We start from the raw sequence: 16,836 nt of genomic DNA, 5'->3' as shown, positions 1-16,836 counted from the left end.
GTTCTACTTCTGGGTATATACCCAAAAGAAGTGAAAGCAGATACTTAAACAGATATTTGTGCACTAATGTTCATAGCAGCATTACTCACAATAGCCCAAAGAAGGAAACAACCCAACTGTCCATCAATGGATGAATGGATAAATAAAATGTGGTACATACATGCATGCAATGAAATATTATTTAGCCTTAAAAAAAGAATGAAATTCTGGCACATGTTGCATGGTAGATGAACCTTGAATACATCATGCTAAGTAAAATAAGCCAGCTACAAAAGGAAAAATACTGAATCATTCCACTTATATGAGGTATCTAGAATAGCCAGATTCATAGAGATATAAGGTAGAATGTTGATTGCTAGGGTTGAAGGGAAGGGAGAATGGGGGGTCTTTGATTAATGAGTCTAGTTTCTATTTGGGAAGATGAATAAGTTCCTGAGATGGATAGTCGTGATGGTTGCACTGCAATGTGAGTATACTTAATGCCATTGAGCTCTATACAGAACAAAAGGTTAAAAACGGTAAATTTTATGCCATGTGTACTTTGTCACAATTTTAAAAATGCATGTCTATCATCAACTCTCTTGCCCTTATGTTCCTCTGCCCACCAAAACCCCAACCCTAATTAAATTGAATCAGCGTACTCCATATAACTTTTTAGTTGCAACTGGCTGAAAAAAAGCGACAAATTTTGCTAAGTTCTCTTTAAATTTAAAACACACACTCAGAAATCAGAGTGATCTTTAACACCATCAGGCCATCTTGCTCTTCTGCAAAACTCCGCAAATGCTTTCCTATCACAAAATAAAATCCAAGTCCCTGCACAACGTGGTACACTCATTTCTCCTCTATTTCATTTCTTCTACTCTTTCCTTTAATCATTCTATGCATAGACACACTGGCTTTGAGATTCTGTGGAAATGCCAAGGATGTTTTTCACATTGGGATCATTGCATTTGCTATTATAGACTTAAAATGCCCCACTTCTGAGAGTTGCTGAATTCTTTCCCTCCCTTTCTTTAACTGTGTGGTGAAAATTCACCTTCTTAAAGAGGCAGGGCTCCCTGTCCACTCTGTCTAAGATAGCACCCACACCGCTCTCTATTAATCGATATGCTGCCTTTTTTTTTTTTTTTTCCCTCACAACACTTACTGCTATGTGGTATTATGTGACATAATTTATTCTTTGTCCGTTGTCTATTTTCCTCATTACAATAAGTCCATGTGGGCATTGGACATTGACTTTTGTTCACTGTTATTTTTAGCACCTAGAAGAGTGCCTGTTAAATAGCTCTCCACAACTGTGTATTGAATGATGGGATTGCTTAATGGCTCCTTGCTGAGAGCTTAGAAGCTAGCCTAGAAGAATTAGTTACAATGGTGAATCCTAATGTTCCCCTGAAATTTTTAAGCTTCAATTTTGAACTTTTGTTGTCTCTTGAAGAAGAAGAGATTTTTGTTGTTCCACAGTGGACTCTGCTGTAGCCTGTTTCATGAGCAAAATGTGTCTTTTACAGGCTTGTTATTTAATAGCAATAAACTATGACAATCCATTGTTATGCACATCTACAATTTTGACCCATTGTGTTCTAATGTGTAGAAAAAGGACAGAGGCTAAACAGCTTTGAAACCCTCTCTCGTCCTCAACTAATGTTTCTCCATAAGCTAAAACTTATTTTATGCCTAGAAAATGTGTCTGCTGATTTATCTAGGTTGAAGGCATCTTCTCTAAGTACTTTTCATTTTCTTATTTTAAAATTATGTATTTTCTTATTTTATAATCCGGCTCACTGCTGATTTGTGGGCTTTTTTAGGTGAACAATTAAATATATTTTATAAAGAAAAGAATTATTATTTTAAAAAATGTTCTAATGGGAGTCAAAATATTGTTTTATAATATTAATTATTCCTTTATGAGACACACTTTATGTGGGTTCCATTTACATGTAGCTGTGTATATGTAACTATGTGTACAATTATACATGTCTTACAATTAACAGTGACTTTAAGAGTCTTACCATGTTTTGCTACATGATGTCTATTTATGGTTTTCTATTAAAAACAAAAACAAAAATACTTCAGATCAGTCAGTTCTTTTCCTGCTTAACCATACGTTCATCCCTATTGAAAATAATATATGCAGTGGAAAACCACTGATACTCATTCACCAAAAATATTTTAGTCAATTTTCTTTTCAGAACCAGGTAAAGTTGAAATTCATCGTAGCTGGCTTGGAGTGTATTATATTAGGTATATTTGTGCTGCCTGAATTCTGAAAATCCAAACAGTTTTAATGATTACAACCATTTTACATAATAAGAGTCTTTGTAGTAAAAATGATTGACTAGTTGCTATCTGCAAACAGCAATTTATAACCAAAAGAGGCTCTAAGATCCTGAAAATAATTGGTAGCTCATTATTTGGATTAAATTGTTGAGTTTAGCTTTTCATTTAAGTTTTAGCAAAACCACATTTACCAACTATTAGTGAAGGCTTGGTAAATGAGTATGCTCCCTCATACTACTCTTCCAAAATGACAAAATGACAGTGAAACTATAAATGGATGAAGGTGCAAAGGCTTAATAATGCAATTAATTAAAACAGTACTCAATAATGAGGGGGCTTGTTCCAACTTTCAAAGAGGTATCTTTGAGTTAATGTTTCCTTGCAAGTGGCTCAGGAACTAGTTACAACAGCGCTATTTGAAACTTGCTGAATGAGACAAGATGTTTTCCCATTTAAAGACACTTAGCTCTTTACAGTCCCATTGCGAGAATCACCCTATATTTCACGCAGCCTTTAATGACCTGAATCCTTAAATTAAATGTGGACAGGGACACATCACAAGAGTGGGTCAGAGCTACTGCTCAGAGCATGGGATTGTGCTGCTGGTTAGTTCTCTGTGATCTTTGTGAAGAACAACACCTATAGTTGTGTTATAAAAGGGCCCCAGATTCCAACACTGTAAGATATACTCAATCATTCCGGGTGCTGTATTAGACACTATACCTAAAGCAATTATAATCTTCACAATAACGCTATAAGGAGGGCTTTATTATTCCCAATATAGATATGAGGACACTGATTTTTGTAGCTAATATAGTCAGCCAAACTATTGAGATTTTTTACCTAGAATTTTTTTACTCCAGTGTTTGGTATCATCCTACTAAATCGTCCTGTCCTCCTTAAAATATTTAAGTCTTCAAACAAAACAGATCTATCCTCTCTATGCTTCAAAGACAACGTATTAGTGGGTAAATTGATGGTCCTGTGATTGCTGCAGTAGTTCCTAACTAAGAGCTGCGATTGTCACATGAATGAGCAGGTTGGCTTGATAGGCTCAGTAGGAAGGTCCCTCTGAACAGCTGCACAGCCTGTGAGGAGTTTGGAGACAAGCTCCTTGCTGTTATTATGTGATGTGTTATCTCAGGGCAAATTTATGCCTCTCCTAGGGAGCCTTCTGGAGTAATAAACTCTGACAAATAGTGATCCTGTTATACCTAGGCTCCCCAAATAGCTCCACCTGAATTTATTTTCCATGTAAATTACAGTGCTCATGTTAAAGAATCTCATAGATGTAGCTTCTTCCCTACTTGTTAAGGGTGAAAAGAAAAATGTCATAATTTGTTAAGAACAACTTTCAATCATTCTGCACTTACTTTCTAGTGTTAATTTTCTTGCAGGTAGATTTTAGAAACTTGGGTACCCCTTCAATTAAAAAAAAAAAAAAAAGTGTCATTGTAAAAGTTTGTGTGACCAGGTCCTGCAAATAACCAGAGACAAATATGAGCAGGCAAGCATACTGCATGAAAATAATGCATTTTCCATTTCCTGCATTTTAAAACATGAGTCACACTTTTGTTTTATTTTAATTTTATGGGGAATAAATCTAGTCACTATGATTTCATGTATAATTATTTATAACATGCCACATTTATCTACTTCATGGTCTTCATTTATTATCTCTGTTCTTTCTGTAACCAGAATCTCCCCCCATTGCTTCAAATTTTCAATGCTAAATTCAAGGCTGATGGTTTTTCCTCTACCATTCACTGAAATTGTCTCTGAGAAATCATTATTCTGTTCAATCTTTTTACTTGATTAAAGACAAGCCAAAAAATGGAATTAAGAGAGAATGAATTCTACTAACGCTCTCTTCACCTTCTCTCTGAATTGTTCATTGAGCAGCTTGTGAGAAGAGGTCTTTAAGAGTTTCAGTACATAAACAACAGAGGTTTATCTCCCCACACCCCAACAGTTATATATCATACACTCCTGTAGTTAGAATAATACCAGCAGCTTATAAATGGTTACTAGCTGGGTTCGGCTTACTAAAAATCTAAGTGAGTTAATGCCTAAGAAATCCCTTTACAGGGGGACTATCTAAGTTTTCCTTGCTGTGTATCAAGAGATCGGTGTATTGCCCAAGATATGTTACCAAGTCACTCTTTATTCTTGGGAAAACTCATTGTTTGTCTTGATGAAAGTCATGTTTACTTTTCTAGGCTTGTTTCTTTTCTTTTTCTTTCTTTCTTTCTTTCTTTTTTTTTTTTTTTTTTTGGTTTTGTAGGGAATGAGGTAATTTCAGCATCTACTTGGGTGCTTACTTATAAAATCAAATAGGTTTTGTTTCCTATGAAAGTAAAATCATTTTTAGTTAATACTTAGTGTTATCGAAAGGTTTAGAAAGAAGTATTCCCTTAGTTGGGCACATTGCATTTGTTCTTTCTGAAATGTAAGCAAAGTATCTAATAACTTTTTTTTAAAGATAATATATTTTTATCGTACTGATAACTCTTTTTGTTATTGGCGGTCTACTAGTCCCCACACAGAACCACAAATACGTACTCAGGGGAGAGAGAGATAAATACAAACATACATACATACACACACACACACACACACACACACACACACACACACACACACACACACACGTACGTACATACATACATACATACATACATACATACATACATACATACATACATATACATACGTACATACATACATAGACGGATGCTAGGAACTATTAACCTTCTACAGTGTTGAAAGAATGGATGCTGCCCTCTGGAGGCCACAAGTAGAAAAATGCAAACCAACTGTGTGTGTCATCTTCCGTGTTTAATGCTACACGTTTGAAAATAAACGGTATTTCTTACGTTCACAATAAATAACATCTAAGACAGCACAACACATATTTTCATGAGGTAATGAGTTTTTTCCTTATAATTTACTCATTATGTCCTTCCCAATTACCAAGGAGCCCAGAAAGAAGTAATGGTGAAGTGAACAATGGAGAATAAAGTTAAGAAAAAGCAAATTAATATTTTTGTATAGCAGCCCCTGTTACTATGTACGTCCGATAATACTTTATGCTTTCTTGGATAAGATACATACCAAGGTTATAAAGGAAAAAATTTGGTAAAAAAGTGAAAATGGAAGAAAAGCTGTGAATGTGAATTTGTAAGTATACACTTTCTACATAAAGACAATTCCTCTCTTATGAAAGTTAAAATACCGTAACAAAAGAGAAGACCCTTTGCTGCTACTTACTGAAGAGTGTGTGGGTATGAGTGTGTATGTAGTTAGACAGATAGGTAGATAGATGGATAGATAGTTAGATAGTAGATAATATGTCCAGCAAGTAACATGGAATAGAGATTACAGTAACCATAAAAATGCAAAAGTCAAGTATTCAGGAGATAACAGAAAAGCCATGAAGAACCCAGATATTTGGAAAGTTTCTTCCTAGAAAAGCTCTCCTTTCTTAAAAATATCAATTTTTATTACCCTTCAATGGTCATTTAAAATTTTAAGTCCTAGAAAATCCTTTCTTTACTTCAGTTCACTTTAGGGACTTACTATTCATTTTACTGTTTTGACGTCCCCACAGGATTCTATAATGTTTGAAAGTACCACATAGGTCACAAAGTCTGTTTGTTCTGTTTTTATATATACATAATGAAATTAATTCTCTCACCACTCTTCTAAAATAAGGTTATTTACCTTATTTTATAAATGAGATAGGGAGAATCATTCAGGTTGGCTCCTTTCTTATCAAGAACATGGTGCAAGCTGGATTAAAATACAAAATGTATGACGTCAAAATTGCTTTTCTCTTTCCTATATAAACTTTAAAAAAAAGTGATATTTTATGAACTCAAAATATGAAACATTTCGAAGAGATGAGAGTACAACGATAAATTTCATATAAAGTCATGTTGATAAGCAACATATCAAATAATAATTGAATATCCTGAAAAATGAAAGAAGAAAGGAAAGAAGGGGAGAAGAAAGGAGGAAAAGAAGACAGGTAGGAAAGAAAGGAAGAAAAGAAATTGAGCATTTCACTTAATCCCATATATTACATTTTATACTTTTCATTTGGCAGAGGAAAGAGCATAAAAATATTATTCCAAATATGAGTATTGCAGAGGTATTTCTCGAGAAGCAAACTCAGGTATAGAAAAAAGAATATTATGGGAGAGTAAAAGAATCTAGGTTGATAATAAGCTACCAGGGCACAGCTGTAGTTGGTCAGAAGCTATAGTTGACTATATAAAGACATTTAATGAAAAAAGAAATAGACCACTCTATTAAAGGGCACATTTCTAAAAGCATTTTCCATCTGTGTTCCTGGAAATGTGAGTTCAATCAATGAATAATTCATCCAAGGAAGATAAAGGGAAAATGCAGAATGTGCTCACTTGGCCAAGATATGCAGGACAGTCAACTGGTAACAGCTTCAGTTGCTCTGACATCAAGGTTTAATTGTACCAAAAGGTGATTCAGAAATTTGAAAAGTAAATTATTTCTTTTTATGAAATCTGTAAAATTGGACAGAAGCTTTTGAAGATATAAAACTAAATTGAGGGTAAAATAGTCTTATGAATTCAAACTATAAAGTTTATCAATTTTATCCCTACCTAGTTTAGTTACGTAGTTGCTTCATTTTCTTTGCTTTTATAGTCCAATGTCACAAATTCAAAGTACAGGTAGTATTGCAGAATGTAGAACATGAACAATAGCAATACCTTGGAAACTATGCAATTCTGGGATGCTATTGCTAGGAAAACTTTATCAGTTGACTTTCATTGCTTAAAAAAATCATTATTAACATACAGGCTTAAAATAATAGTTACATTTTTAGTTCAAAATTTCACAGAACTGCATTTTGGTCTAGATCATCTAGAGGGTCCTTCTACTGATCTCAGCTATGTTCGCTTCTGCACTTATGATCAGCTCCCTTACTGCTCCTTGACTAGGGCTACTTGGTTGAAGGGGGCATTAACTGGGATGGCTTGTCTTTGTGTCACATGTTCCCTAAACCTCCAGGAGGCTAGCCCAGTCTCCTACACATGGTGGTGTGAGGGTCCTGAGAGTGAGAAAAAGTACGCAAAACCCTATTGAGGTGTGGTGGTGCCTGTCTGAATTAAATACCCCTATTGTGGGCTTCATGAACCCTGTGTTCACCTATTATAACATATGACAGTTTATTATAAATGTATAGCGTTTTTTTCCTTTGTCTCCCACAAGAGCATGTCAACTGAGAGAGGCATTGTTGACATTTGTTTCTGTGCCCTTAGAACTTACCCCAGTACCTTGGTATGTAGTAGGGTCCTCAACAAATGTTTGAAATAATTAGGTGGAGAAAAGTATGTGCAATCATGGAAAAAAGAAAGTTGATGTATCAGTTACTTAAAATACTAATAGTGCTGTGTAACAAACAACATTAAACCTTAGTGGTAGGAAACATAAACATTCATTTTTGCTGCATCCATAGATCAGTCAAAAGGTTCTGCTGACATGTAGAGGAGTAGCTGATTCTTGTCTAGACTTGTTCATGCACTTGTAGTCAGTTTGTGGGTTGGCTGGGGTCTGACTGATGTAGGATAGCCTCAACTGAGAATGCTCATGTCTCCTCAATGTGGTCCTAATCTTCCCTCTTGGTACATGCAGGCACCCACCAGAGTTCCTGGGCTTAAAACTGGCAAAAGCCTCTTTTGCTTTATTCTATTGACAAATGCAGATTGCAAGATCAGCACAAATTTGAATGGGGAAATACTTTCTATATCTTGATAACTGAGACTACTAACTGGGGCAATCAATGTAGTACACCCTATATAAAAGGCATTATGCTAATATACATAAGTAATTTACATACATCATTCAATAGTTTGCTACTAACTCACAGATATATAAGAAAATGTAATTCCAAAGTGTCTGCCAGATTTGTTCAAACTACTTTTGTTTGAAATAAAACTTTTTCACAAAAAAAAGGAATTTGAAACAAAACAATCATTTAAACACTGAGCACTACAGTTCAAACAATAAAGAAATTATAAAATAAAGATGCTAATGAAACAAAGAGAAGTAAAGAAGGAGGGGGAGGAACAGATAATGACTCAACAGAGCCAAACAGCTAAACTGCAGCAATCAAAGCAAATAGCAAGAAAACAAAAGGCACTGATTAAATTCAACCTCTCTGCTCCCAAAATAATATGTATGCTACATCATTTTTGACAAACAGCATGGTAATAATGTAAGTTAGAGCATAGTAAACATTATCAATTCTTTTTCCATTGCTATTGGAGGAACAATGCATTTCCTTGATCAATTAGGAAAAATTATCCATATTAAAATACTGTCTGTACAACCATAGCTGGCCACTTGAAGCTATTTTGTCCTTGTCGTGGCCTTGAAGCATTGGAAGAAAACTGTATCATCTACATTCGGCTTGGCAGAGAGCAAAATGATATACTTTTTGAGCCTCTAAGGACAATTTCCGTGGTGTTGGGGCAAAGCTACTGCCAAACGCTGAATGTCAGAAACATGAAATCATTAGCTAAAAAAGGTGGTAACCAAGAAAGCTTCACTTCCTTCAGCTAGGCTATAGGCAGGCTGCTACTTGCCTCTGGGCTCCTGACCTTCTTCTTTTCCAGGCCTTTAAATAATCCAGATGGTATAACCACAGGGGTCTCCCTGCTGCCTTTCCTTGGATCATTTACATTAAAAAACTTGTATTGTGAAATCGTTCTCTGTTCCTTTGAGATATAAATATTTTTAAAGGCCTCTTGCCACTTTTACAACCTAGGACTGTCTTTCTCACGGGCCTGGTATCCATTGCTTTGAAATGTAATCATCAAGAAGGATGTCCCCCCTATTTCCCAGTCTCTGTTGGGAGGGTAGGGACCTAACTTCCCTTTGGTGGGCACTTTGATCTTGGTGTAAAACTTCCTCTTGTCACAAAGATTAAAGAAACTTTACTTTTGGGGAGGTTGTTAAGGCAAATTAGGGAGCAGATGGCCTATGATCCTACCTCTTCAACTCTGAAAAGCTCAGACTGAATTCCAGTCTCTCTCCCCTATTTCCGTAGACTTGAATAGTCTTCCTACCATGTTTAACTTGGTCTACTGCAAATTTCACACTGGCACACATTCACACATTAGTAAAATTGAGATGTTTAAAACTCACTTCTAAAGTTTCAAAAATTTTTTACATAAATTCTTTACAAATTTTTTATAGCTTTTTTACATAAATAGATAGTTCACCTTTTTGAAAAGCCCCATTTATTCAGAAGTAAATTAAGTTTGGCTGTAGCTAAAATTTCATTGAGGTAAGAAAAAACATCTTGTGTTTTTCACATGTAACTTGGACCTGCAGTTCCTCTCTGAAGTCCCCTTCTTCATGGATATTTCTCTTTAGCCTTAACAGCATACACTGCTGCCCGTCTTTTCCCTATGAGGCTTATAGTTAAAAATATGGCCTATTTATAAATTAACTCAATTTGAACATGATTAAGTTTAACTTCAATTTAATGTATATTTAATATCTGGATCTCAGGTTTTGGGCCTTGCTTCGGAGCCCAGAGCCCTTAGTGAGACCATGATGAGTTTAGAATCTAGTAAGGAAGACTGACATTCACACAACTACCTGTGAGATAATGCAAAGAAAAAATGCAAATCTATGGGAGAGGGACATACAGAATATCAAAGAGATTTGTAGGCAGGAGTTGTATTAACATCCAAGAAATATAAAGGAAGAGATTAAAAGAGAATGCAAATAGCCAGTTCTTAAAGAATGAGTGGGAATTTTAAGGATATACAGAAAGAGAAAGAAGATTCCAGGTGAAGGCAGTGTCTTGATAAAAAGTTAAAGAAGCATGGATGTGTATGTCAAGTTCTATGAATCTGAAAAGAAATTAAGACAGTCTGCTAACGTAGATAAGAGCCAATCCTGCCCAATAAATCTAGTTTTTAATACGTAATTCTACCAAAAGTTGATGAAATGTGAGATTTGCACTTTTAATAATTAATTTACAAAGTTGTTTTGGATGTATATATACACCATATTTTTATTAACTTTGTTCAGAAATAATTTATGTATAATAAACCACATTTATTAAAAGTGAACAATTGAATGAGCTTTGGCAGATGTATACATCCATGAAACCATTGCCACAATCAAGATAGTGAATACTTGTATATCCATCATTCTCAAAAGTACCACCCACCCTTTGCTACCACCCCATATGACAAGTGATCCAGATTTTGTCATTGTAGATTAGTTTTTGCTTTCTAGAATTTTGTGTAATGGAATTGTAATGCATACACTTTTTTTAAGTGTTTAGTTTCTTTCACTCCACATAATGAGTTGGAGAGTGGTATACGGTAAGTATAAGCTTAACGTTTTAAGAATGTGGCAAATGGCTTTTCAGTTGCAGTACTAATTTACATTTCTACTAGGAGTGTATAAAATTTCAGTTGCTACACCTGCTTGCCAGCAATTCATCCTTTTAGGCTCTCAAAAAATTTTTAGCCATTCTAGGGAGTAGGTAGTGGTATTCCATTATGGTTTTAATTTGCATTTCCTTGTTGACTAATAATTTTGAGCATCCTTTCATGTGCTTTTTGGCCATTTTTATACCTTGTGAAATATCTGTTTGCATCTTTTCCTCATTATTTATTAATTTAATTTTTTTGTTAGTATTGAGTTCTAAGAGTTATTTGTACTTTTTAGACACAAGGTCATTGTAAGAAATATGTAGTTTGAATATTTTTATTTTTTAGGTTATGCTGGCTTTGTTCTTTTTTTATGGAAGAGTTTTTTGGTAATGTTGTTATTTCTCCTTTGAAGTTTGATTAATTTGACCAATGAAAATAACTGGTTTTGAAATTCTTTTTCTGGCAAAGTTCTGAACAAAACCTTAATTAAATTTAACAGATATAGGACTGTTTATATATTTTTTCTTTCATCTTGTGTCAATTTTAACAGGTCATGCTTTTCAAGGAATTTTCATTTCAAGTAAATGAGAAAATTATATTTGACATAAAGTTGTTATTAATATTCTGCTATTATATCTTTAATGAGTAAAGGATTATAATAATAATTTCTCTTTTATTATGCTTTCTATGAAATATTTTTTTAAAGAAAGAAAGCAGAATGTTGGGAACAAAAAATGTGCATATGAAGCAGATATTAAGATGGTATAGGGAGTTCTAGTTCTACTACAGTAGCTTATGCCTACCACAGCCCATTGTCCACCTAATTATAACTAAAAAGTCTGAGAAAAATATGGAAAGTACATGAAGACTGAACAGTAAATAAAAATAGGCAAAGTATGGAAGGGTGTCATAACTACTAGAATCAATTGCATGTGGGTGAGTTTCTTGTTGTTGTATCATCATATGACTTTGCTCTGTTGTGGATTCTAGTCATGGAGAAACCTGACAATTGTGATAAAACATGAGCTAAAAATCTGACAAAAAATAATGATTTTGGGAAAAGGTACCAGAAAAAGGACTTCTTTGGGCTAGGTGGTATGTGGGCAATCCCAAAGCAAGACAAGCCAGAGAGAGAAATCCTTTAATTCTGTGTATGAGCCTACAGAATGGTGAAGTTCATGCCTGATCTACACATAAACAGGGATCTCCAAACCAGCAGAGAAAAGACTTGGTGAACTGAACTGAGTTTTAAATCACTGAACAAAAGGAGAAGAAAAATTGTGGTCTGAACCCAACTGGGTTATTTCCTGTTAAATACAAAAGGTCTTCAAAAAGTTCCTGAAAAATGCATATTATAGAAAAACTACACATGCATATAAAAATATATATATTTGCACCAAAATAAACTCATACAAACTTCTTATAACATGTCTGAACCAGATCTATTCTGAGGCACTAAGAAGAATAATACATCAGCTCGAAAAGAATCCAAATGAGAGCAACATGAGTTCTGCTAAAATTGAAGCAAAAGCAAACATCAAATTTATGGTGAACCTTGGGTGGAAGAATGGTGAAATCATTGAAGATTTGCAAACGTTTATGGAGACAATGCTACAAAGAAATCAGCAGTCAACAAATGCGTAACTTGTTTCAAGAAGGGATGATATGATATTGAATACGAAACCCACAGAGGCAGACCATCCACATCAATTTGCCAGAAAAAAGTTAATCTTGTTTGTGCCCTAATTGAAGAGGATTTACGATTCACAGCAGAAACAATAGCCAGTACCATGGACATCTCGATTGGTTCAGCTCACACAATTCTGACTGAAAAATTAGTTGAGCAAACTTTGTGCTGGATGGGTGCCAAAACTGTTGTGCCCAGATCAGCTGCAGACAAGAGCAGAGCTTTCAATGAAAATTTTAAACAAGTGGGAAGTAAAACACAGCCTTTACCAGTATGATCCTGAAGACAAAACATGATCAAAGCAATGGCTACCAAGAGGTAGAATGTTCCAGTCAAAGCAAAATCATAGGTCAAGAGCAAAGGTCATGGCAACATTTTTGGGGGGTGCTCAAGTCATTTTGTTTTTTGACTTTCTGGAGAGCCAAAGAATCATAATATCTGCTTATTATGAGAGTGTTTTGAGAAAGTTAGTCCAAACTATAGAAAAAAAACAAGAAAAGCTTCAGCAGAGACATCCGTACCACAATGATGCTACTGTTCATTCCTCTCATCAAACAAGAACAATTTTGCCAGACTTTTGATGGGAAATCACGAGGCATCCACCTTACAGTCCTGATATGGCTTCTTCTGACTTCTTTTTGTTTCTTAATCTTAAAAAAAAATTTAAAGGGCACCAATTTTTCTTCAGTTTATAATGTAAAACGATTTCACTGACATGGTTAAATTTCGAGGATCCTCAGTTCTTTAGGGATGAGCAAATGGCTGATTAACCAACTTTTTGACGTCTCCTCATTGAATATCAACATTCTCTAGAAAATAAACAGGACCCACAATGTACACTGCATAGTTTACATAATACACTTAAAGAAGATCAGCAAAATGTAACTAATTCTAAAGATAAAAAAATCAACAAATGCAAAACTGAGATAACCCATATGCTTTAGTGATTAGACAAAGCTTTACAATAGTAACTATAACAATGATCCAGAAGACAGAGGAAAATACAGGAGATCACAGTAGATAAATAGAAGCTATATAAAATAGCCAAGTCAAAAGCTAGTTTTTGAAAAATATCAACAAACTATTAGCTCTACTGATCAAGATACAAAATCACCCAACTGGCAGAAAAAAATGAGTGATCACTATAGATTCTCGACATTCAAAGGATAATGAGAAAATATACTGAACAACTTTATGCCAACAAATTTTACAATTTACATAAAATAAACAAATTTTTGAGAAATCAACCTGTAAAAATCGACACAAGAAAAAACAAAAAATCTGTTATCTCACTCTCTATTAAAGAAAGTGAATTGACTTTCAAAAAGGTTTCCAATAAGAAAACTCAAGAGTTATGGCAAGATCCGTGAAACATTCAAGAAAGAAACAATAGACTTTTACAAATGTTTTTTCAGAGAATAGAAGAATAAGAATCATTGAAGGTAACTAATGTTTTAGGAAGCCAGGAAATCTCTAACACCAAAGACCAGTGAAAAATTCCATAATAAAACAGAAAATTACCACCCAATGTCCTCATAAACACAGATCCAAAATTTCTTAACACAATGGTAGTAATCCATATCTAAAGGTATAGTATAATACATTATGACCAAATAGTGTTTATCCCAAAAATGCAAGTTAGTTTACATTAAAAATCAATGGTACATCAATGTTTATAGAAGCATTGTTTACAGGAGCCAAAAGAGAGAAACAATTTAATTGCATGTCAACAATGAATAGATCAATAAAATGCGGTATACACATGCAATGGAATATTATTCTGCCTTAAAAAGGAAATAAATTCTGATACAGGCTACAACATGAATATACTTTAAACACATGCTAAGTAAAATAAGCCAGACTAAAATGTATAAAGATTGCATGATTCCACTTATATCAAATCCTAGAATAGTCAAATTCATAGAGACAGAAAAAAGAATAATGATTACCAGAGCACATAATTTGGGATGATGAAAAAATCCTGGAGGTGGAAAGTAGTGATGGTTGTATAGCAATGTGAATGTGCTTAATGCCGCTGAACTGTACTTTTAAAAATGGTTAAAATAACAAATTTTATTTTATGTATGTTTTACAACAATAAAACACTAATTAGTATATATCACCTTGCCAATAGAATAAAGGAGGAAAGTCATCTGATTACTTAATATATACAAAAAGAGTAACAAAATTCAACACCAATTTATGATCGAAGTTCGCAGCAAAGTACTAACATTAGGGAACTCTTTCTAACTAATAAAGAACATCTATGAAAAATCTATTGGTAACATCATAGCTAATGGTAAATGCCTGAATCGTTTTCCCTTGAAATAAGGAAAAAGATCAGCATGTCCACTTTTACCATTTTCACTCAACATTGAAGTAAGAATTTTGGTCATTGCAATAACATAAAAAATAAATTAATTAATCATTGGAAAAAGGAAAAATAAAGCTATCCCCATTTGCAGCTGACATGATTATACATGTTGAAAGCCCAGAGAATCTTGAAAACAACTACTAAAATAAATAAAAAAGTTTCAGTACAAAAAACTAGTATACAAATATAATTTGTATTTTTAAATTGTATATGAACATTCATAACAGTTTTATTTGTAATAAGCTATAACTAGGAATCCCCCAAATGTCCAGTAACTGGTAAGTGTAAAATCAAATTGTGGTGCATTTATACAATGGAATTCTACCCAGCAATAAAAATGAGTGAGCATTGATGAAAACAACATGACTAAATCTCAAAATAACTACATCAAGTAAAAGAAGCTAAGCAAAAATGTTTATATTATGTAAGTGTACTTGCATAACATTCTAGAAAATGTAAGCTTATCTATAGTGACAGAAAATCAATGATTACCTGGGGACAAATGCTGAGGAACTGATCATTTACAAACAGGTACGGGAACTCTGCTTTGGGTGGTGAAAATGTTTGTTGTCTTGATGTGGTGATGGTTTCATGGGTATATACAATTGATCAAATTGTATATCTTATATATATGTAGTCATTGTATTTTAATTACACTGCAAAAATTTAAAACACTTTAAAATAAGCATTAACAACAACATCATTGCAATATATTTGAAGCTCTAGACTAATTTCAAGAAAAAATATTTGTTTGAAAACTAATTTAAAAATAATAAAAATTGAATAGTTCTACAAGCATGTAAGGATAAATAGTTAAACCTCTTCTAACAAAAAGTACCAAGGCCTTAGAGTTTTATAGTTTATTTCTAACAATAAATTTTGAAAAAAAGATTTCATCATTGTTCAAATTATTAGAGGAAAAGAGGGCATACTCTCTCAGTCATTTTATGAAATTGTATCCTAGACATAAAAACTAGACAAGAACATTATTAAAAAGGAGAACATTCTCATTATGTTTCTTTTGAGCATACATGCAAAAATTCTAAACAAATTTTTAACAGAAGTTAGACAATATACTGAAATATATTTTCATTTCAGTTCTATCTACTTTGTTTTAATAAAGGTAGGTAATCATTAGAAAAATCAGTTAACACAATTCGCCAAATTAACAGATTAAATGATGAAAATCATATGGTCATAGCAGAGAAGAAAAAGCATTTAATAATATCCATCTTTTATTCAGCATGAACATTATTTAATAAATAATAAATGGTCACTTTCTACACCTTCCAATGGCTAGTAAGAAATATCTAAAGGAAACATCATGCTTTTAAAATAATGTTAAAAGTATTCATATTAAAATCAGGAACAACGAACTTCAGAGTGGGAGAAAATTTTTGCTAGCTATGCATCCAAAAGAGATTAATATCTGTAATATACAAGGAACTCAAGTAATTACACAGTAAAAAAAACAATAACCCAATTAAAAAATGGGCAAAGGAGCTGAATAGATATTCTTCAAATGAATACATGCAAATGGCCAACAGGTACATGAAACAATGCTCATCATCACTAGTCATCAGGGAAATGCAAATTAAAACTGCATTGAAATACCACTCACCCCAGTCAGACTGGCTATAATCAAAAAGGCAGTGAATAACAAATGGTGGTGAGTGTGTGGAGAGAAAGGAACACTCCTGCACTGTTGGTGAGACTGTAAATTAGTACAACCACTATGGAAAACAGTATGGAGGTTTCTCAAACAACTACAGATAGATCTTCCATATGATCCAGCAATCCCTCTTATGGGTATATGTCCAGAGGAATGGAAATCATCATGTTGAAGGGATACCTGCACTCCCATGTTCATCGCAGCTCTGTTTACAATAGCCAAGACATGGAACCAAGCTAAATGTCCATTGATGGATGATTGGATAAAGAAACTGTGGTATATATACACTAAGGAATACTGCTATGCCATAGAAAAGAATGAAATTCTCCCATTTGCAACAACATGGATGAGCTTCGAAAAACCTGTATTGAGTGAAATA

Source organism: Cynocephalus volans, chromosome 13, assembly GCF_027409185.1.
Source record: "Cynocephalus volans isolate mCynVol1 chromosome 13, mCynVol1.pri, whole genome shotgun sequence".
Classification (NCBI taxonomy): Eukaryota; Metazoa; Chordata; class Mammalia; order Dermoptera; family Cynocephalidae; genus Cynocephalus; species Cynocephalus volans.
The sequence above is the reverse complement of the archived record's forward strand: the minus strand, read 5'-3'. Positions refer to the sequence as shown.